The sequence below is a fragment of the Adiantum capillus-veneris genome, chromosome 23 (genome assembly GCF_014529385.1).
Source record: "Adiantum capillus-veneris isolate H3 chromosome 23, ASM1452938v2, whole genome shotgun sequence".
Classification (NCBI taxonomy): domain Eukaryota; kingdom Viridiplantae; phylum Streptophyta; class Polypodiopsida; order Polypodiales; family Pteridaceae; genus Adiantum; species Adiantum capillus-veneris.
In genome coordinates, this window is record NC_140953.1 from 56,056,299 (window position 1) to 56,079,748 (window position 23,450).

The window sequence follows — 23,450 nt, forward strand, 5'->3', positions numbered from 1 at the left end:
CTATGTCCACCAAGTGAGCTTTAATAGAGCGATCCACTTTAAACTTAAACTCATACTCTTGAAGCTCCAAAGTCCACTTTAAGATGCACTTGCTAGGCTTCAAATGTTGTACTACATCCGGCAAAAGATTTGATGTGGTGAGCACATAGAACTTTTGGGGCAACATATAGGTTTTGAACTTGCGAAAAGCAAGAACCAAGGCAAAGATTCACTCTTCCATTTCTGTGTAGGAGAACTCGCTTACATTCTTCATCTTGCTCTCAAAATAAACTAGCTTGAAGTTCCTTCCCTGCTTTTGTAAGAGAACCGACCCAAAAGCTACTGACCCCACACTAATAGATACATAGAAAATCGATTGCAAGTCGGAAGGATTCACTGTTGGTAAAGCACACAATACCTCCTTGATACCATCAAAAGCCTGTTGAATGTCTTCCTTCCACTCAAACCCTTGAACCCTTTGACTCAATTTCTGGAGGGGATACACATACTCACATAGCATCCAAAAAAAACGTGACAAGTACCTGAGCTTATGCACAAATGATGCCAAATCCTTTGTGTTGCTTGGCAGATCCATAAGCAACAAAGCCTTAACTTTCTCTGGGTCGTCTTCTATTCCATTTTGGGAGACCACATGTCCTAACAATTGGACTCTGGCATGAGAAAACTTACACATCTTTGGATTGAGATGCCCACCCTTTTGTTGAAGCCTTTCAAAACTCAACCTCAGCTTCTCCAAATGTGTGACCCTTGAGCTATAAAACCCAATGTCATCCATGAAAATGCGAATGAACTTACCCAAGTAGGGACCAAACACTCTATTCGTCCATCATTGGAAGGTAGCATATGCATTAACTAGCCCAAAAGCCATTCTTTTGTAGGCAAAACTACCCCAAGGAGTAATGAAGGTTGTCCTCAATCAATATTCAATCGCTATCAAGATATGAAAGTAGCCAAAAAATCCATGCATGATTGAGTAACATTCATGACCTACAACCTGATTGAGGATTTCATCTAGGAAGGGTAGTGGATAATGGTTCCTTTTTGTGGAAGCATTTGAAGGTTTGAAATCAACACATATCCTAAATCTTCCATTCTTCTTGGGCACAATAACTATTGGAGAGACGCATTCAGACTCCTCCACTTGAAAGATGAAATCTGCTTCCAAAAGCTTCATCATCTATTCATGAAGTGCCATCTCATGAATGATCCTTAACCTCCTAAGCTTTTGAACCTTTGGCTTGGCACCTACTTTTAGATTGATTCTATGCTCGACCCCTTTAGCTCCTTGAAACTTTGTATATTCAGTGGCGAATAGCTTTGGAAACTCTGTAAACATGTCTTCATACTCCTTTTCTTTTTCTATCAAGTCCTCTCCTAACATGCTCCTTACATTCACTTTGGTAGGCTCTACAATTTCTTTTGGACTATCCTTCTCCTCCTTGACCTTCACATCATGCATCGATGCTTCCTTTTTAACGCTTATCCCAAATAGATCAGGATATAATTGCATCAAGCCTTCCTCGACACTTTCTTCAGATGATGTAGACAAAGAATCACTATCGTATGACATGGTTTCTGTGGAATTTGTATCTTTCATCTCCAATAGGGGTTGTGTACGGCTCTCCTGTGTGTTTATTTTGTAGACAATGGTCCTTCCTTTCTCTTGGTCGGGAATGGTGATCAAGCCCGTGCCCCATTATTGCTTAGAACCAAGGGTTATAAGCCATGGACTCCCTAAAATGATCAGATAAGCATTCTCATCCACTTGCATCACGTAGCAATCAACCAAGCACTCAATCCCCAAGACGTCTATCTTCACATCTTCATCTATCCCAAGACACCTTGCCTTTTTGTGGTTGGCCATCCTCATACAGTTCAAAGCATTCACTGACATCTTGATGACTGCTTCCTTCATGATAGCCTCGGTCATGATACATACCTGGGCACCACCATCCACATATGCTTGAACTTCTGTCTTCTTTACCAACATAGATTCAACTATTGGCACCATAACCACTAGGTAACCAACCCTCAAGGATGACACCATGCTTTGATGCTTTTCCTTTTTGAAAGGAAGCCGCGTACTCACACAATTGGTGCACTGCCTCCTCAATTTAGCATTTAAAGACACCAACTGACCAAAATATATATTTGCCTTTTGATTTTGTATGTCGTCAAGAATATCACAATCTTCAACACCTTGGCCAAGGGGATAGTCCTTTGGACCTATTTTCCTTCTTTGTCGTCTCTTACTACTCTCTGGTCTTCTACTTTAGCCTTCCATTTACTTGATCTTGTTTCCCTCTCTTCTTCTATCTCTTTCTCCCTATCATTCCTAGCTCTCTTATAGGCCAAAATATCCACATCTTGATGCTCAAGGGTAATGATGTTGATAGCTCTGCCTTCTCCATTTCCAGGCAATGGTTGTGGTTGTTGTTGTTGTGGTGGTGGTGCCTCTAGCACCCGCTCTTGATGATTTTCTTCTTTCCTTCTTCGACCATGCCCATATAAGGGGTATATTCCTCCTCTCTCTTGATGGTTTAGGACAATCGGGGACGTAGTGACCCTCTTTATCACAATTGTAGCATCTGCCTTGTAGCTTTCCTCCCCTACCTCTCCCAATTGGCCACTCTTCTCTTTGGTTCCTATTCATTATGCTAATTCTTAATTCTTGAAAATGACCAGCGAGATCATGCAAAACCCGGGCCATAACGGGATCCGGACCTTGAAACACTCGCTCCACTCTATCATCCGCTGAATTGGGGGCCATTGGTTGCACCGCAACTGGCTCAACATCTGTCATGCCTTGCTCCCACCTTCTCTTGATCTTCTTGCTCTTGGCCTTGGCAATTTCTACAGCTCTTTCAAATGTAGCAGGCTCCTCTTGATCGACCTTCTCCCTTACACTTGGATGGAGACAATCCATAAACTAGTGCACTTTAAAGAAATCCCCTGGAGGTACTTGGGATGCCGCCTCCAATTGCACCAAAAGTCCTTTGAAGTGTTGCAAAAACTCTTGAAAGTTAGCATGAACATCTTTCTACAAACCTCTCTATTTTGTTGTTCCTTCTGTTGCGATTAGCTTCTTTTCAAACCTATCAAAAATTACATGCTTTACATGCTCCCATGTTTGCTTTTTGTCTTCCTCTAAACCTTCAAACCACTCACGAGCTTCTCTCTTGAGTGCAAGAGGAAATACATGAAGCTTTGCTTTGTCATTCACAATGTGCATACCAAGCATATGCCACTCAAAGTCTGCAATCCAGTCCTTCACACCCTCCTTCCCTATGAACACTGGCCGACTATATGCCATCCCTTTGAAGACGCTTCTCCCTTGCATGAGTAATTCCACAAAAGTTGAAGTCTTGTACCTCAACCAAACCACCACTTTTATTCAATAATGATGTTTGAACTTCACCGCAAAACCGCTTCACCTGGGTGCACAACCGATAAATTTTCGCTCCCCAGCATGATTGCCAAACAAAGGATGATGGAGCAAAAGACACCGTGCGCACACTCACACACCCGACAACTCAAAACCACACAAGAAATTCACTTAAATTCCGACCCACACACACCACCACTCAAGAGCTCCAGAAAAATACTACCCACAAGCTCAATTCAAACTCCAAACGCCTCGATCTACAAGCCCTTGCCTGCCTGCAGACACTACAAGGTGAGTCGAGTTGATCAACACTTAAACTCACACTTGACGGTGACCAAAAAAATCAAGAAAAAACATCAGAAACTCTAGCCACAAAAGACCTTTCTCAAACCATTGCAAAGCCTTCACCAAACCCCCCTCAGCTAGACCCTTTGGATTAGCGTCAACCCTAATGGCACTGATACAGGGTCACATAATAGTCTTGCAGAAATCCACACCTTCTTCCCTCAATTCCTCACACACACACATCCATGGAAACCTCAAAACTTGCATAGACTCCCAAGTGAAAAATTGAAGAGAGAAAGCTCTCATTCTCTTCTCCACACACTCGAAAAGAGGACACGAACGCGAAGGGATTGCACTAGACCACCTGTAGGAACCCTACTTTCTCCCACACATAGAGAGGTGAAAGTGTCAAGAATTGGCTTCAAAAGTTCTCCCTGGTTGGAACACTTAGGGCACCGTTACTGATGTGGAAGTTTGAAGCATTTTCACACCATTTTTGGCCATTTTTTGACCCAGTTTTGGCTAGTTTTGACCTCGACGGGCATTTCTCGTGGGAAAAACCCCAAACGGACTCCAAAATTCACCAAATTTTGTACCCTTGATCCTTGATACCCAAAGAACTTTTCCACATCCCCACATTACATTTTTGACCACTTCTAGGGTAGTGCACGCATCACCACAGATCAGGCACCGTAAATAGACATTTACCACATGTCCCAAACTTCTCGAGTGGGATGAGAGTGCCCACACTTGTTGCTTGCATTATTTACATTCTAGAAAGCTCAAACACATTCTCTAGAGCCAAAAATGCCACCAAGAACCATATTCAAGGCCCTGATACCCTATCTAGGCATGTACATGTGCCCGATTGCTGGCACGCGGACCTGACTATTCACAATGTGTACACATTGCATCTTTCTTTTAAAACTTGAAACCACTTTGTAGAGCTCCCAAGTGCATTTATTTACATCTTTTTGTACATATGACCATGCATATACACGCTACTTTGTACACGCCAAAAGCGGTCTATTAACGTTTTCAATAGCAAAGTTGTAAGTGTTGATCTGATCGTTCTACCCCTATTTTTTAAATAATTTTTGGAGCTACCAAGGGATATGGCCAAAATGGTGGAGCCTATCTGTTCACATGAAAAGAGATCATGGTTATCCAACTCTACACACATAATTTCTTATAGGTTTCTCTCCATTATTGCTTGATTTTCTCATATTTTATCAAGATTCTCTAAAATTTTATAAGGAAGCTCTTGGACTCAAGCTATGGAGACAAAGCTCACCATGATGAAGACGATTGGGAGTCAATTGGTTAATAATCAAGGCACATGGATCGCTCTCATTGGGGGAGTGCATCTAGCTGAGGTTACTTTGATAACTCCTTTTGTTCATAATCTCTTTGCTGAAAACTCTCTTGGCCTATAAAAGGATGCCTTCTCTTTTGTAAATGGGGACACGATCAAGCTTTCACACACACACACACACACACACACACACACACACACACACACACACACACACACACACACACGCACACACACACCCATATGTACACTATCCCATACCCACATACCCACACACCTACACATACACACCCTTGTGCTACATGCTAGTAGCATGAATCCTAATCACATAATCACAACACCATCACCATCACCATGCAAAAAAAGAGCACCATATCTCCACACACTTGTAAGGAAGGATTGAAAGCACAATTTCAAGAACAAGAATGATGTCTACACTCATGATATTCCTGGCCATCAACCCCTCTATTATGTATCCTACGGTCTTGTCTCCTTCTCATCTTCTTGCCCTATGATACCTATTGTATTCATCTTTTGCAAACAATCAACACACTCCATCTTGGTGTCATACCTTGTGTCGTTTGGGATATGTAATTCATTGTGAGTATGGTTTACGCTTGTTTCTTTCCATTTTGCTGATGTTGAGGTGTGTGGATTTTACGCCATACACACAATCTCTCTCTCTCCCTCTCACATTCCTATCATCTTGCTACTTGCCTCTTAAGGTCTGTGGATTCTCCACCTCTGGTATGAGAAGTGAGCATACCTACATGTTTCCATTAACTCATTATCTTCCCTTACTACATGCATAAGTAGCAAGCCCATTCTCACTCACTCACCATTCCTCTCATCTTGTTTTCCGACCACTCCATCCCACACTTGGGCTTGGATCTTGAAATTGTTTTCCATGGCATGTTTGATTGTGTATATGTATGAATCCTAGCCGCATATCTTGCTAGGTGGTGCCCCTATTCTGTACCTCCCATGGTGAGGCCATCATGCATAGTCTTGGTGTAGAGGCCACTCGGTCTGTTTTGCACTTCCACCTCTCATTTGGTGCCCCCACTAAGGAGGGCTTTACAAAGACCTTCAGTAAACAAAGAGTAGCGATGAATGCCATCAATCATGAACGAGTGGCTAGAAGATTTTTCAAAATGGAGGATTGAAGAAGAGGAGACTGTAGAGCACTCAAGGCCTTCATTGAAGTGCTACTGTCAGGTTGTAGCATCATCGATATCCAAGAGGTAAGCTCTCCATCTCGCAATGATCGTGCTAATTGCAAATCAAAAGAATTAAGAGGGAGGGCTATGAAATGTCATCATTGTTTTTAACCAAAGCATTCTGTCAATGAGTGCCGATAGAGGAGGTGAAGAAAGAACGGTGAGTTTTTCATTTGAAAACTACATCAGCACTCTCACATTAGTCAGATTTTGTGTAGCACCAAGTGTTTTCTCTCCAACGGTATGAGAAGAGTCCTCAACTACATCAAGAACAAGTCCAAGCCACAAAGCTTAAAGCATTTGGTGGAAGCAAGCGGGCATATGGTCTCTCTAGGCCTAGAGAGTTCAAGTGAAGTACTACCACCCAAGCGTCACCGCTGCATGAAAAATGAAAAGCCGATTGAGATAGACTCTTCTCACCCAGTCTGTTTTGAACCCAATATGGAGGATTAAGTGGACTTCAACAAGAGGTAGAGGCCTATGGTGAAGGTTTTACCTTATCAACACCTAAGGTATGAAACTTTAGTGTTTAAAGCCTTGTCCTACGCCCAACATGGAGCATAAAAATAGAAGTCTTTCCTTTTTGTTTCTTGCAACACATGTATGTAAACGTGTACACTGATAGGAAGATATTCTACGAGCAAAAGATTGTTTTCCTATTTGGAGCAAAGATGCTTGATGAAATCCTTAGATCCCCACATCCCATCATCTTGCCCATTCTTGATTACTACCACTCTTTTGATGTAAGAATCTTTATTCTATGCTAACCTTGTGCTCTTCTTAGCTCCTGCTCAAGTTTTCCACCCATGTATAAACCTTTATGAATCACTAAGTCATTCCAAAAAGTTTGTAATTTTTTTCTCATTGATTTACTACCATGGAAAGTGTCTCTTTTCCCACATTCCGTGGCAAGAAGGGAGAAGACATCATCATCAATTTTTTATATAACTTTGACATCACTTGTGTGGTTTCCAACAAGGGTGACGACACCTCGCGACTGTAAATATTTCCTCTTCTGATGAAAGTAGAGGTCAAATCTTGGTACAATGCTTTGACCCAAGCTACCAAGGATGCATGGGACTTACTACGTGTTGCATTCATGAAGAGGTTTGGTGGAGGCACAACCTCAAAAAAGTTATGGCAGCTCCTGACACAATTAAAGTAGGGGGCTCTACTAGAGTATGCCACTTACGAATCCAAGTTTGTGGATTTGTGGGAGTGATGGGTTGCCTCACTAGAGAAAGGTTAAGGAGCAAATAATTTCTTGAAGAAGGGCCGTTTCATTGCTGGATTGTGGTCGTCGCTTAAAGAGAAGGTGAAGAGGAGATTCCCTTGTAGCGTATGAGTTGGCAGTGGAAGTAGCCTGCCTTAAAGACAAGAAACTGCACATGCAAGAAAGAGTCAATGAGTAAGAGGAATCAAGCTCAGTCCGACTAACCACGATAACTACAACAGTCGCTTAGAGAACCCAACCACAAGAGGCATCAGAAGAGCAGTAAGATCTGTTGAGTCGCATCACTACTCAGCTTGAGAATCTATTTGTGCATTTGGTGCAGCAAGGGCATGTGCATAACCACAATCAAGATCAGGTGAGAGGACAAGGAAGACAAAACCAAGAATACCATTGCTACAATTGTGGGGAAGATGGCCATGGCATGTATTACTGTCCATACCCAAGGAGGAAAAATTTCAATAGAGGAGCCAGAAAAAACCAGATTTCACCACCGAGAGCAAGACCATTACCACCAACGGTACCACAACAAGCACGACGTGTGAACATCCTACAACCACCCATTCAACCACATCCACCACCACCACCACAACCTCTCATTCCACCTTACCCCCCCCCACCACCTGGCAATCAAGCAGTAAGTGTCATAAGTCTTGAAGGTAAAGGAAAGGAGAAAATGGATGAGGATATCAAGGGAGTAGCAAAAGGTAAGACCAAGGTTAAAGGGGTAGATGCCATGGGGGTAAAGCGCGCTAGGCACGGTGAATCTTCCCAAAAGGAAGAAAAGATGAGAACTAAAGGGGAATCTAGAAAAAATCCATCCAAGTCATGACATAAAATTAACATTGTAGATTTCTATTTGGGTGAATGTTCTAAACCATATGGTTTGGTTCAAGATGTTTCTATGTAGGGCCCAAAAATCACTTGGCCCCAATCAGTCCACCTAGCACTTAGGGTGAGGAGACAATGGACAAAGATGGTTAGCACGAGACGACTAAAGCCAAAGATAGCTGGGGCTATCTGTGGGAGGAATCTAGATGACATACTACTAGTGATGGATGCTCACATCAAAGGGCATCACATCTCCAATATCTACATCAATGGTGGCGCACAAATATGTATCATGAGTGAAAAAATGATGCACCATTTGGGTTTAGAGGTGAGTAGGCTGGCACCATGCTGAGCCAAAATGGCAAATAATGTAAAAGTTCAATGTGTTGGTGTGATAGATGCAATTTGCGCTCAACACTGGACATCTTTTTCATGCCACACAACGGTGAGGGTTTTCCTATCATTCTAGGGAAGCCTTAGCTCATGGCTATGAGAGCTAAGCAGGATTGGGACATCGGAATAATCCTGATGAAGGATGCCAAAGGGAAGCCAATACTTTATGGCATGAAGATAAGTTGGCAATGCAAGATGGATCTAGAAACTTCTAAGGATGAGTTTTCTAGTAGTGAATGTTCAGCCACTTCAGAGGAGGAGTCAATAGTCACTGAAGAAAGTGACAATAGCATTGAGGTGATGGGGGTCATTCTCAAGGACCCTAAGAAGATGGGGCAACCTGATGCATCATCATCAACCCAAGGGGAGACACCAGGTACACAACCTCTGGTAGAAGCAAGTAAGCTACATTGAATGCTCTCTAATGAGTTATGTGAGAAGGAGCGTGAATATTATATTTTGATGCTAAGTAATTTTACCACATTGCTCATTGATGAATATGATAAAATCAATGGCATCACAATAGTTCAAAATCACACTAAGCTCAAGGAGGGAAGTAAACCTGTAGTGCAGAAGCTCAAGCGGCTAGGAGTAATTCAACAAGAGGCCTTGCTCAAAGAGGTAAGGAAACTGTCAGAAGCAGGTTTCATCTATCCTTTTGAAGACTGAGAGTGGGTTTCTCCAGTGGTAGTCACATTAAAGAAGAATGATAAGTGGAGGGTTTGTGTTGAGTACAAGCCCCTTAATGCAGCCACAAAGAGAGACCATTTTCCTCTTCCTTTTCAAGATGAAATTCTCAATGAGATAGCAGGACATGAGTGCTACATGGTATGTAATGGCTACTCAAGTTACTTCCAAATTAGCATCACTAAAGAAGATCAAAACAAGACAACCTTCATCACACCATGGGGATGCTTTGCTTACAAAGTTATGCCTTTCGGTCTCACCAATGCTCCAACCAGTTTTCAGCACTATGTGACATTTGTTTTTCAACCATTATCTAGAAAATCAATTCGTGTTTTTATTGATGACTGTTGTATCTATAGATCCCGCTCTCTTCATTTAAAGAAATTGTATGAAGGTCTAGCTAGGTTTCAAGCTTTGGGTCACCAACTCAACGTGGAGAAATGCCACACATTGGTGAAAGCAAGGTTACTCTTCTTGGCCATGTAATCTCTGCCAAGGGCATTGAAGTTGAGCCGAAAAAGGTTCAAGACTTGGTAGCTTTGCCCTCTACCACCACCACAAAACAATTGGTCTCTTTTCTTCAAAAGGTGAGGTATTTGAGTAGGTTCAGTCACCTGCTCTCTGGAGTGGTTCTCCGTTTACAACAAATTACCCATCAAGAGATCTTCACTTGGAATGCAAAAAATGAACAACAATTCAATGAGGTAAAACAAATTCTAGACTCACTTCCCACCATTGCACCTCCAAAGTGGGACAAGCCATTTTATGTAGGCCCTAGTGTGGACAATGACACACTTGGGGCGGCATTGATGCAAAAAGGATCCTCAATTTCTTTCATGCACCCTATCTACTTCTATAGTCGCATGATGACTCCATCAGAAAAAGGATACACGGTAGTGGAGTACATGGTGCTTGCATTAATGTTTGCTACTAGAAAATCTTGCTCTTATTTATTGTCTAGACCATTCGTAATCTTAAAAATGGAAGAAGTATTTCCTTATGTAATGCATCACATGGATGTTTCTTCTAGGATTTCTGCCAAGGGCATTGAAGTTGACCCAAAAAAGATTCAAGAATTGGTAGCTTTGCCCTCTCCCACCACCACAAAGCAATTGGTCTCTTTTCTTCAAAAGGTGAGGTATTTGAGTAGGTTCAGTCACCTGCTCTCTCAAGTGGTTCTCCGTTTAAAACAAATTACCCATCAAGAGATCTTCATTTGGAATGCAGAAAATGAACAACAATTCAATGAGGTAAAACAAATTCTAGACTCACTTACCACCATTGCACCTCCAAAGTGGGACAAGACATTTTATGTAGGCCCTAGTGTGGGCAATGACACACTTGGGGCGGCATTGGTGCAAAAATGATCCTCAATTTATTTCATGCACCCTATCTACTTCTCTAGTTGCATGATGACTCCATCAGAAAAAGGATACACGGTAGTGGAGTACATGGTGCTTGCATTAATGTTTGCTACCAGCAAATCTTGCTCTTATTTATTTTCTAGACCATTCATAATCTTAAAAATGGAAGAAGTATTTCCTTATGTAATGCATCACATGGATGTTTCTTCTAGGATTTCCAAACGACCAGTGATCTCTGCCAAGGGCATTGAAGTTGACCCAAAAAAGGTTCAAGACTTGGTAGCTTTGCCCTCTCCCACCACCACAAAGCAATTGGTCTCTTTTCTTCAAAAGGTGAGGTCTTTAAGTAGGTTCAGTCACCTGCTCTCTGAAGTGGTTCTCCGTCTATAACAAATTATCCATCAAGAGATCTTCACTTGGAATGCAAAAAATGAATAACAATTCAATGAGGTAAAACAAATTCTAGACTCACTTCCCACCATTGTACCCCAAAGTGGGACAAGCCATTTTATGTAGGCCCTAGTGTGGGCAATGACACACTTGGGGCGGCATTGATGCAAAAAGGATCCTCAATTTCTTTCATGCACCCTATCTACTTCTCTAGTCGCATGATGACTCCATCAGAAAATAGATACACGGTAGTGGAGTACATGGTGCTTGCATTAATGTTTGCTTCCACCAAATATTGCTCTTATTTATTGTCTAGACCATTCATAATCTTAAAATTGGAAGAAGTATTTCCTTATGTAATGCATCACATGGATGTTTCTTTAGGATTTCCAAATGGCTCACAAGGTTGCAAGAGTTTGACTACACAATGCAAGTGGAAAACCCCACAAGAGCCAGTCTAGGAGGCATTCTTTCTCATCGCCACTATGAAAAGAAGTTGAAAAAGAAGTAACACCTGTGTTGGAAGTCCCTAAGATAGAGAGGGCTTACTATCTTTTCTTTGATGGAGCCTATAAGAGGATAGTGGACAAAGCTGCAACAGGCATTGTCGCCTTTAACAAGCAAGGGGAAAATGTATTCTCCATTGGGCATCTCTTGGATTCCCACTCCAACAATGAAGTAGAATATGCATCCTTAACTCTTGGGTTAGAGTGGTGTGTGATACAAATATTCAATGATTAAATGTTTTTGGTTATGCCATACTTTTAATAAAACAAATACAAGGAACTTGGGCTTGTAAAAATTATAGCTTGCTAGGTCATTTGCGCAAAGTTAAGGAACTTTTAGGGATGTTTCAAGTTATACAATTATATCATGTCCCTAGAGCATAAAATCAAGAAGCAGATGCTCTAGCTAGAGAGAAGCTACAAGATGTTCCAGTGGTGGGTGCTATCAAGTTGAAGATGCCTCTCTTCCAAGGTAGCAATGTTATACCTTACATCCTAAGTTTCTTGGACACAGGAGAGTGTCCTAAATATCTTATTGAGGGCCCAAAGCAGTGGCTTGTGCCTAAGGCAACAAAATACCCCCTTATCAAAATGACGACCTCTATTGCAAGGGTAAGGATCAAATTCTTAGGCGTTTACCTCTCTCTAGAGAGATCACCAAAATAATTTTTAGTTGCCATGATGGTGTTTGTGGAGGGCACTTTGCACTTGACATCACCAGTAGGAAGGTTCTACAAGTTGGGTTTGTGTGGCCTAGTTTACAGAGAGATGTGCATCACTGGTGAAAAACATGCAAAGAATGTCAAAAGGCAGGGGATAGGAGGCTCACATATGAGCCACATACTCATATAATCTCTTATGGACCATTTGAGAAATGGGTAATTGATGCCATTGGGCCTTTGCCAAGGAGCCAATCAGGTAAATTGTATATCATCATGGGTGTGGACTACATGACCACGTGGACTGAAGCAGTTGTTGCTACCACCCGGATTACAACTAAGGAAGTGGATAAGTTTGTATTTGAGAACATTTGTTGCCGTTTTGGAACTCCTCTTGAAATAATTTATGACAAGGGACTAGGTTTTGGAGGAGACCTAAGGAGAACTAATGGAGAAGCTAGGTATCTCACGATGACACTCAACTTCCTACTACCCACAATGCAATGGTTTGTTGGAAAAGGTAAATGGTATGATTTGCAAGATCATCACTAAACATGTAAAAAATCACAAAAGTATTGGGACAAGCATCTTATGGCTGCACTTTGGGCTTATCGCACTTCATTTTTCACATCCCTTGGGGTTCACACCATATCACTTGGTGTATGGTAAGGAGGCCATTTTACCCATTGAAGTACAATTGGCTAGTCTCAGGGTGCTAGCTAGGCAGATGGAACACCCTAATGCTCATCTTCATAACCACATTCTTAATTTAGAGAGGCTTCAACTAGACAGAGAAGATGCTAGCAAATATTATGCAGCACAGGGAGAGCAACGTCGACTTACCTTCAACAAGGGACTTAGGGCAAAAGGTCTCAAGAAACGTATGTTGATCCTAAGGTATGATAGCAAGTTGGATACTAGGAAGGTTAAACAGTTTTCACCCAGATGGGAGGGTCCATTCATCATTAGAAGACGCTACAATAATGGCAATTACCGATTCATGGATGTAGATGGTAGGCTCCACAACACACATGTCAATGGATGGAGGCTAAAGTAGTACTTTTTAAGGTTTGATCAAGCACCTATGATGGAAATCTCTGAGGAGGGAGACTCCTCCACCTCAACATAAGAAGAACAAAGTACAAAGCTAGAGACATAAATGCCTCTAGCTTCAGGGGGAGGGCTAATGAGGGCCGCTTTTCAAAATTTGGACCATCTCTCTCTGGGTATGCACTTGATGGCAAGGATTCAAGGCTTCATGGAGGAGGAAGGACCTGATGCATGAAAATCACCAAAAAAAAGTCTATGTATATTTTGTACATAGATATGGTTTTAACACATTTGGATCTCAGAGAAAAGGAGAGGTAGGAGAAAACTCTATGAATAAAAAATAAAAAATCAATGGATGTTGATTCTACCGGACGGTCACTGAAAGTGAAGAATAAAAGTCAATAAAAAAGGGAAGAGAATATTATGCATTATGGAGTTGGAGTCAACAAATATTGTCAAAGTCAAGCATAATTCACTTGTGGACACAAGGCTTGCACATGGAGTCAAGAGGGCACCACGTAGAAGACTTTTGGAAGGAAAAAGACGGACACATATTTTTATGGGATTTTTCTCTATTTTGTTCATTCCGAATTGGAAAAAATTTTCAAGAACAAAGTTGTAAGCGCTGTGTTGATTGTTTTGCCTTGATTTTTCTCATAATTTTTGGAGCTACGGTTTGGGAGATATGGCCAAAATGGTGGAGCCTATCTGTTCACATGGGAAGAGTTCATGGTTATCCAAATCAACACACATAATTTCTTACAAGTTTCTCTCCATTATTTCTTGATTTTCTCTTATTTTATCAAGATTCTCTCAAATATTATAAGGAAGCTCTTGGACTCAAGCTATGGAAGGTGGCATGGAGACAAAGCTCGCCATGATGAAGGCGATTAGGAGGAAATAAGCAGGGCACACGGAGTTGTCTCATTGGGAAGTGCCTCTAACTAAGGTTACTTTTTAATAACTCCTTTTGCTCATTATCTCTTTGCTGATCACTCTCTTGGACTATAAAAGGAGGCCTTTTGTTTTGTAAACGGGGACACAATCAAGCCTTGAAACATACACACACACACACACTACACACACACACTACCCCGTATGTACACTATCCCACACCCACATACCCACACAACTACACATACATACCCTTGTGCTACATGCTAGTAGCATGAAACCTACTCACATAATCACAACACCATCACCATCACCATGCACAAGATGAGCACCATATCTCCACACACTTGTAATGAAGGATTAAAGTCAAGATTTCAAGAAGAAGAATGATGGCTACACTCATGATATTCCTCGCCATCAACTCCCATCCGTCCATTATGCATCCTACGGTCTTGTCCCCCTCTCATCTTCTTGCCCTATGCTACCTATTGTATTCATCTTTTGCAAGCAATCAACACAATCCATCTTGGTGACATACCTTGTGTCGTTTGGGATATACTTCATTGTGAGTATGGTTTATGCTTGTTTCTTTCCATTTTGGTTATATTGAGGTGTGTGGTTTTGCCACCATACACTCTCTCTCTCTCTCTCTCTCTCTCTCTCTCTCTCTCTCTCTCTCTCTCTCTCTCTCTCTCCTCCTCTCATATTCTTATCATCTTGCTACTTGCATCTTAAGATGTGCGGTTTCGCCACCTCCGGTATGAGAAGTGAGCATAGATGCATGTTTCACTTACCTCATTATCTTCCTTACTACATGCACGAGTAGCAAGCCCTTTCTCACTCACTCACCATTCCTCTCATCTTGTTTTCGAACCACCCCATCCCACACTTGGGTGTGGATCTTGAAATTGTTGTCCATGGCATGTTTGATTGTGTATATGTATGCGTCCTAGCCTCATATCTAGCTAGGTGGTGCCCCTATTGTGTACCTCCCATGATGAGGCCATGATGCATAGTCTTGGTGTAGAGGCCACCAGATTTGTTTTGTACATTCACCTCTTTTCAAATTTTGGACCACCTCTCTCTTGGTATTCACTTGACAGCAAGGCTTCAAGCTTCATGGAGGTGGAAGGACCTAATGCATGAAATTCACCAAAAAAAATCTATGTATATTTTGTACATAGCTATGGTTTTGACACATTTGGATCTCCGAAATAAGGAGAATTATGAACAAACCCTGGGTGATAGTGATGGATATTTTTCTATGCCTGGGCCATGGAGCAGGACTAGACAAGAAAAACCAAGCAAAGACAAAAAGACAAACCCCCAACCCAAGCCCACCAACAAGGAACCATGGCTGGAGATGTGCTACTAAAATCTGCTGCCAAGGAATATGCAATGCAGTCTCGGTGCCAGATTGTATTAATGATTATCCGCGAACATGATCACTTAACAGTTCAACAAAAAGGAAAAGAGAGAATGTTGTCTTTAGTTTGAAAGAGAGAGACGAAAATCGAGACGAGAATGAGATATTGTGAAATCATTGAGCAATTTGAATAGTGAAAATATTGTGTTTATAGCAAGCTTTACAAAACTTATCTTTGGCTTCAAAACCTTTCGTCGATGCAGCTTCGTAGGCTTCCACTTTGCTTGAAGGTATCAGGGCTTACACCCTATAGGGCAGCGCGACAACAGGCTTACACCCCATAGGGCAGCACGGTGACTCATCTCTCTCTCTCTCTCTCTCTCACACACACACACAACAATCTCATAGCAAATTTTCTCTCTCTCATGTGCTATCTACGACAAAAGAGGAATCCGCTTTCTCGATCTCTTTCCATTGCTCCTTCATGACTCTCCCTTTGATTCCAACAAAGAGGATGGCAATAGATATCTCTTGATCCCTCTTCGGATCCCAAGAGCTATGCTCTCTCTATTCTCTCTATTTTTCTCTCTCTCTCTTTTTCACCGAGAGTTGAGCTCTCTATCTTTTTCTCTCTGTACCGAGAGAGGTCTCTCTCCCTTTCTCCCTCTCTCGACACCTTTCCTATGGGAGCACCCCTTAGATAAGCTTAATGAGATTTCTTTTTTCTATTTCACTCCCTTTTGACTCCCTGCAGAGAGCGAGATCGAGCTCTCTCTCTCCTCGATCTACAATGGGGCAAAGCCCTTTCTCTCTCTGGTTCTCACTGATCTCGGCAGCACCCAATTGCTCTCCAAGAAACTCCTTTGCCAGGGACCCATCTCTCCATCTCGGTTCTCCTCAACGCAAGGCGGCCCTCTCTCTCAACTCAGGGTTGTCCTCATTCTCTCTCTCTCTCTCTCTCTCTCTCTCTCTCTCTCTCTCTCTCTCTCTCTCTCTCTCTCTCTCTCTCTCTCTCTCTCTCTCTCTCTCTCTCTCTCTCTCTCTCTCTAATCCCTTCACTGGCGCTCATGGCGGCCTGCAAATCCCCTCGTCATCTCCCCTGGCGACTCTCTCTTACTTAGAAAAGTCCCCCTTGTGCATCGTCCTCAGCATGGCCTGCCCCGGTATGGCCTACAACTCCCCCGTTCTCTCTCCTCGATGGTTTATGCACACAGAGAGAATCGCGCTTTCTCATCTCGCTCTCGGATTTCTTGATAAAAAAAAACAAGCTCGTCTTCATCTCAGCATGGCTCTCGAGTGGCCTTCATATGGTGGTGCTTCCCTTCTTCAATCGACAGACCCTCTCATTATTGCAAATGGTGGTGCCTATTCGGTATGGCTTGCTAACCCCCCTTGCCTGCAAACGGCATCCCTCTCATGCTCTTCATGGTAGTGGCCCTCATGGCCTCACAATCTCCTTTCTCTCCCTTGTTCACAGCAGGGCCGAGCCCCTTTGCAGCCAGGTTCTGACTCCCCCTCCCTGCAAACGGCGCCCCTTGCTTCCCTGAATTGACTCCAACCCCTCCTCGCCACCCTCTCGATAGTTTGTTAAAAAAAACCTATTAATCAAAGCCCCTCCAAGCTCGGGTTCACACCTCCTCCGTGGCATGCTATAGGGTGAGCATCTCCTCAGCCTGCTCTCGTTATCCTACTGGCTTGCAACGAGAGAAACTCTCCCTCTCTATTCTTCATCATGACCCCCTCTTGCATGGCTTGCAAATGGCACACATGATCTCTCAATGCCACCTTGTCTCCCACTTCATGGGCACGAGCAATCACGCACAAAAGAAACACCATCTCCGTAGCACATTAAACAGACATATTAGAGCACTTTTTTTTTAACATTTGACAAAGGCTTCTCGGAACTCCCTTTGACAAACACACACACTCGTGCATAGTACGATGAAATCACAGATGATATGCAAAAACAATAAGCGGCTATTGGTGACCATCCTCTTCAAAGTCTTGCCCGGCTTCCATGGTACGCTTCTAGCAGTGAAGAGCGATCTCGATCTTTAGTCATCAAGGTCGAGGACTTCATTGTAGCATTTCCAAGCATATCATACGCTGTCAAAACAACTCCTTAAAGCAAACCAAGTGAGATCATCGCCATGAAAATTATGATAAAACAACCTTTCAAGCTCGCTTCAACACTCAAATCTCATGCAAATGCTCTGTTTCTCTGTCGAAATCCCATACCCTTGGCCATAAAAAAAATGCAACAGATAGCATGTTTAGGTGGTACCACTTTTTACACCTTTTGGTGGGACCACCAATAGCACCTAGGTGGAGGGAGATTCAATGTTTTTCAACTTTGGGAAAAGAGGGAGAGAGAAATTTTTAATTTTCATGCAATATAATTTATGTACCTTTAGTCTAGATGCATGCAAGCCATTATGGGGTGGAGTGGGTCCCATTTTTTTGAGCTTACAGTCATCATGGCCTAGACACTCCTTGTCCTCTTTCTCCTTTCCTCTCACAAACTAGCTTGTCATTGGGAATCCCGCCTGTACTTGTGTGCTCGCTCTGCTCCCATAGCTCGTGCTTCCCCTCATTGGTTGTACTCCCCCCATTCCATGTTGTAGCCGTCGCGCTCTACCCGCCACTACATCTGTCATGCTCTACCCCCCATTGCACCTGTCATGCTCTTCCATAGCCCTGGTGGAACTCTGCCCCAATGCCCCCAGCAGGGAAGCATAAAGGTTTCATTAGCACCCTCTGCAGAGATGACTCCAAAGAAGAACATTCCCTCCAGGAAGCACAAAAACCTGACTCAGAGCACAGAGGTGGTACAACAAGTGATCCTATAACAAACACCATAGCACAGCAGACCCCCACAATAGCCACCACACAACAGACCCTTGAAACACATGCGACACAACAGATGCCTTCAACAATCACGACACAGCAGTCCCCTACAACCAACACAACACTGCAGACCCCAACAACAAACACGACCGTCGAAATTGTCCTCTCCAAATGCATGTTGTCGGTTGAAAAATATGCTTGAAAAGGTGAGTTCTACATCGCGTTTTGGTCGTGTCTATGTGCCTCATGGCAATGCATGGCCAAAAGTCCTATTTTTCAGCATTGTTTGCAAATCATTTTTCTCCTTGGTTTTACTTGCAGCATCGGTGGAGTATTCGGTACTTTCCAGGGTTTCCTATTCTACATTGTAGTTGCATGAGGAATATGAAATGAGCATGGAGGGAAAGTTGTCCAAGTATTTAATAGACAAGACCTACCACCTGAACAATCGTCAACAATGTTTAAGGTGCCATAGAAGAAGAAGACCAAGATCTTCCTCCACCAGGTGCATGACCACCTTTATGATGCATGTAGGCTTCTGTATCAAAAGACCTACCAGGCTTCCCCCTCCAATGACGATCTCATGACAAGGTTTGCATATGAATATTGTGATGCTGCCAAAGTAGACCCCGACAACCATAAGATTGCATGGGCTTTGGTTGGGGATCAAGTATTAGAGAATGCCAAGAGCTAGAAAGGGGGGCTCAATTGGAAAATACACAAGTTCATGCTCGATTACGGCGTGAAGGAAACCCCCACATTTGAAGGAATGATAGAGAATGTTGTGGACAATCCTGCGGGATCCAGCCACCCTCTACAACACATGTGGACAGCCTCTCAGCCCCTCTACACAGCATGGGTGCATAATCTTGCCGATGACCTTGAGCAGCAGGCAGTGAAGGCAGAAGAGAAGGTGAAGTTTGCAAAGACAGTCTTGGCTGCAAAGGGGGACTTATGGTTGTGCAATGAAGGTACCTCCTCAGCTTGTGCACCCATCACTGCAGAGGTGGAGAGCCTCAAAGAGGAGGGGGAGAAAATGAAAACCTCTCCAATAGAAAACGCAGCTGTGATTGCCAAAAAGGAGGCTGTAATCGGAGCCCTTACAAGGTTACTCTCCAAGTCCTTTGGATTCAATGATGCTGCAAAGATGAAGGGGGAGGTGTCAGCCATGCACGTACTCCAGTCTTCTATGTCTTTAAAGTATATAAAGTGCTAGAAAGTACTAAAAGTGGTTGAGAGTGCTCACCTTTTAAGCAGTTGCAAGCACTTTCAGCCACCTACAGGATCTTTTAAGCACATGGAAACATCTGGAAATGCATGGAAGTGCTTGCAGATGCATAAAAATGGTTAAAAGTGCTTGCAAGTGGTAAAAAATGCTTGACTATTTATCACTTGCAAACACCTTAACCACCTGCAAGCACTTCGAAGCACTTTTAAAAACCTAAAAATGCTTGCAAGTTCTAAAAAGTGCCTAGCTTTTATGCACTTGCAAACTTTGAACCACCATTTAGCACATTAAAGCACTTTGAAGCACTTTCAACCACTTGCAAACTCTTGCAAGTGCTTGAAGAAGGTTCAAAGTGGTTAAAATTGCTTCAATATGCTTTCAAAGTGATTAAAAGTGCTTTTTGCAATCACTTCAGAGCACTTTTAACCACTTTGAAGCAATTTTAAGACCTTGCAAGCACTTGCAGGAGTTCGCAGGTAGTTCAAAGTGCTGAAAAGAGCTTCCAAGTGCTAGCAAGTACCTTTCAAAGTGCTACAAATGGACATATTGAGCACATGTAAGCACTTCCAAGCACTTTTAAACACCTACAAATGCTAGCAAGTGCTAAAAAGTGCCTAACTTTTATGCAGTTGCAAGCACTTTGAACCACCTGCAGACAGCAGGCACATTAAAGCCCTTTGAAGTGCTTTGAACCACTTGCAAAGTCCTACAAGTGCTTGAAGGTGCTTCAAAGTGCTTGAAATTGCTTCAAAATACTTTCAAAGTGCTTAAAAGTTTTTTTTGCAATCACTTCAGAGCACTTTGAGGCACTTTTAGCCACTTTTAAGACCCTACAATCATTTGCAGGTGGGTGAAAGTGCTTCAAAGTGCTAAAAAGAGCTTCCAAGTGCTAGCAAGTGCCTTTCAAAGTGCTGCAAGTGGATAGATACAGCACTTGCAGGCATTTGCAAGTGTCTACAAGTACTTGAATGTTCCAACAAGTGCTCCATGGTGCTTGCAAGTGGCTGCTGCTGCTGACGGCGGGTTTTCGAAGCTGGGCCGCGGGAACCAACCCCAAAAAGGGAGCTTCATAATGCAAGGAATTTAAAAAAAAACGTTTTTTTATTTTTTGTATGCAGATGACCGCCACCGCCACCTCCCCCCCCCCTTCCATTATCTGTTGGGATTAAAGCCCAAGTGGCCTCTTATGCGGATATGGCCGGCCGCCCGCCTAACTCACTTCCCTCTAACTCTTTGTATATACTAACTTATACTTTGTGAATACTAAGTTTTAATTGGGAGATAACCCTTCTAACAGTTCTCTGCGTACTGTACTGTGTAAGCTTACTGTGTGTGTGTGAGAGAGTCGACCCACGCTCCGATCCGCGACTTCAATTGGTATCAGAGCCTTGGTTCAGTGCGGTTTTGCGCAATCGCGCACGCGCGCACTTTTCCGGCAGATTCTGGATCCGGAGTTCGAAAATTCACACTCGGCATTCCGGGAGCGTTTCCATCAAGCGACCTGGGTTTTTACCCCCCTTTCGAAGCCGTTTATGCCCTCAGAATTTCGTTCTGAGCACTACAGCAGAAGATAGATTTCAGCCGCAAAGAAATCCGTCTTGTGTAGATTGGCAAGCAGGAGGTGGCCGACATCAATATCGACATCGACACACATCACTCATTAGTCTTCAGAGCATCATCTATAGACCAGGTACACATATATATCATCAGATATATATATTGCAGTCTGCATTGTTACTTCTTGTGCTTGCCAGGTTCCAGGGGAGGTGTGGCCATACGATGGCTTGACACCACTGGCATGTATTGCAGATTGATGTACTGTGATTGTGGGTCTGCTAGTTGTGAGTCACGCTAGCAGACAGACCGCCGCAGCGGTCATAGGACAGTGATTGGTCTATTATAGGATGTATGCTAGTTCTGGGCAGTTTGCTGAGCCATCTGAGAGGGTCGTGTGTGAGGTTTTTAGAAGCTAAGCACTGGGGGCTGGGTTACCTAGTGTGAGGTGGATTAGGTTGCTGGAGTTCCCCTCTACACGCATCCTCTTTGGCGACTTTTATCCCTTAGGATGTATGACTTTGTGTAGACACTGGATTGCATCTTATGCGTCAGGCCGTTGAGGCATTGTTCAGGGTTCAGTCTTGAGACAGATAGAGGTTCTGTCATCGCCCAGAGAGGAGACAGTGTATGCTTACAGGACAACATATTACATAGATTTTTTAGATTTGTCACTGGTCAGCTATTTATGATTGTTTTTAGAGCTATCTTTTGGTTCCCAGAGCTCAGTTTACAGGGGAGACTCTGTCAAAAATTTTCAAAATACTGACAGTTCCTGAGGAGAGGTGTTCAGCTTGTTGATTACAGCTTGTTTACTGTGTACAGAGGCCAGTTTATAGGGGAAACTCTGCTGGATTTTTCTCAGGAGTAAGCAGTTTGGAAGATATGGCATCTTCTCAAAGTGAGACTCTTTACAACATAAAGAAGCTGGATGGCACAAACTTTCCATTCTGGAAGAAGCAGATTTGGCAGGTTTTGGTGCAGAAAAAACAAGTGAAGCCACTGAAGCTCAAAGGGGAGAGACCAGAAGGTATGGCTAAAGATGAGTGGGAAGAGCTTGACGAGTTAGCTTGTTCCACAATCATGCTGACACTGGCAGAAAATGTTTACTTCAACGTAGCAGAAGAGACTACAGCGTATGGCGTATGGCAAAAGCTATGTGGTATGTACGAAAAACAAAGTGCCGCTTCTCAGATTTACTGGCTCAAGAAATTGGTGGATTTGAAGATGAAGGAAGGGACAGCCATGTCAAATCATCTGAATGAATTTCACACAATTTTCAGCCAGTTAACAGCACAGGAGATAGTCTTTCCAGATTCAGTGAAGGCTATGTTTCTCTTAATCACTTTGCCAGACAGTTGGGATACTTTTCGTACAGCGTTAAGTAATTCTGTCGCGCCAGAAGGTCTTACAAGTGCCAATGTAGAAGGCAGCTTGCTCACAGAGGAAGTGAACAGGAAGAACATTCACAAAGGCAAAGGCAATAGTGCTTTGGTCGTTCGAGGGAGACAACAGTTTAAAGAGAAGAAGGGTAAGAAGGCACAAAACCGAAGTAAGTCTCGTGATTCGAAGTCAAAGGATGACATAGAATGCTACCATTGTGGCAAGAAGGGTCACATGAAGCGAGACTGTACGAAGTGGAAACAAGAAAAAGGAAAAACAAAGAGTTCTGAGCAAGATGAAAAGAAGAGTTCAGTGAAGATTGAAGAGGTGAATGTCACAGGATCTGGTTCAGACAGTGATTCTGGTATAGCAGCTGGTGACATCTTCCTTACAAGCAATCTTGATTCTGTTTTCTTGATTGCAGAGGATGGACATGCTATGAGTGATTGGATTATCGACTCAGGGGCATCTTTACATGTTTCTCCGCACAAAGAGTGGTTTACATCATATGTGGCTACTAAAGATTATGTCAGACTTGGCAATGAGCAGGTTTGTGACATACTTGGAGTGGGAGATATGCAGTTGAAGTTTCAGAATGGCTCTTCTTTATGGCTCAAGAATGTCAGACATGTTCCAGCAGTCCGAAAGAGCTTGATTAGTACAGGGAAGTTGGATGATGCGGGTTATGTGACAGTTTTTGGGAACCGCGCTTGGAAGATCTCCAAAGGTTCGATGACTGTAGCACATGGCAGCAAGTCAGGAACTCTGTACACTTTACATGTTTCAGAGGTTAAAAACCATGTAATTAATGTGATTGAGCAGCCAAGTGTGTCACTGTGGCATCGTAGGTTGGGACATATGT